We start from the raw sequence: 1,028 nt of genomic DNA on the forward strand, positions 1-1,028 counted from the left end.
GTTGTTTTTTTCATTTTCTTCTAATTGAGGCAAACGTTGCATTTGAAAATGATTATTGACAGATGGTTGGAAAAAAAGAGCTGGGAGAATTCTTCACTATTTGTCTGTGATAATTTTTAATTGTTGTTTGGGAGCAAAAAGTGATGTTTGAAGGGTTGGTATTGTGGATGTTTTGTGTTATGCTGTGGACCGAAATAAAAAGAAAACAGGAAGAAAAACTTGAAATGGAATGCTTTTCTAAAACTGAATAAATAAATAAATAAATAAATAAATAGATAAAAAATAAGTCGATGCTAAACAACTCAACAAGGAGAAATAACAAAATTTAATTGGGTAAAATGGTAAACATCCAACATTAACTACAAAACAAGTAGAGAAATTAAAATACTATACAAAATAATTTATTTTTGCAATGGCCATACTAATTAAAACATTTCAATAATAACTTTAAATAACCTATGTTTTTAACATTAAACACCATAATCGAACACCTTCCCAAAATCATCCATTGAATTGTAAGATATTATGATCTAAAGAGGATATATCTCTATGCAGTTCACTTGAATTGCAAAAAATAATAGCTAAGTCTCCCTCATTTTATATCCTAACAGCTAGAAGGGAGAAAAAAATGAAAAATGAAAAGAAAAATATAATGTAAACATACATAAAATAAGACATGAAGAACATTACCAGAACACCTTTGACCATATATGTATTACATGGAAAAATGTGAGCAAGAGAAATAATATTCTTAAGATTATAACCTGGAAAATTACAGGACAAGTTATTACACTTGGAAAAGTTCAGGACAACTTATTATATCTGGTAAAGTACAGAACAAGAAAATTTTTACTTAAAATATTGCAGCTAAGGATAAAATTTCAAATAAAATATTTAGATTTAGAAAGCATTAGCTTCTATTAAAACTAAAAATTTTATTACAAGTTATTACTTCTATTTTTTATTACTTGTTACTTCTATTAAAAGTAAAAAATAATTCAATTAAAAGATCTTTTGTACTTTTAAAA

The sequence above is a fragment of the Octopus bimaculoides genome, chromosome 7 (genome assembly GCF_001194135.2).
Source record: "Octopus bimaculoides isolate UCB-OBI-ISO-001 chromosome 7, ASM119413v2, whole genome shotgun sequence".
Taxonomy (NCBI): Eukaryota; Metazoa; Mollusca; class Cephalopoda; order Octopoda; family Octopodidae; genus Octopus; species Octopus bimaculoides.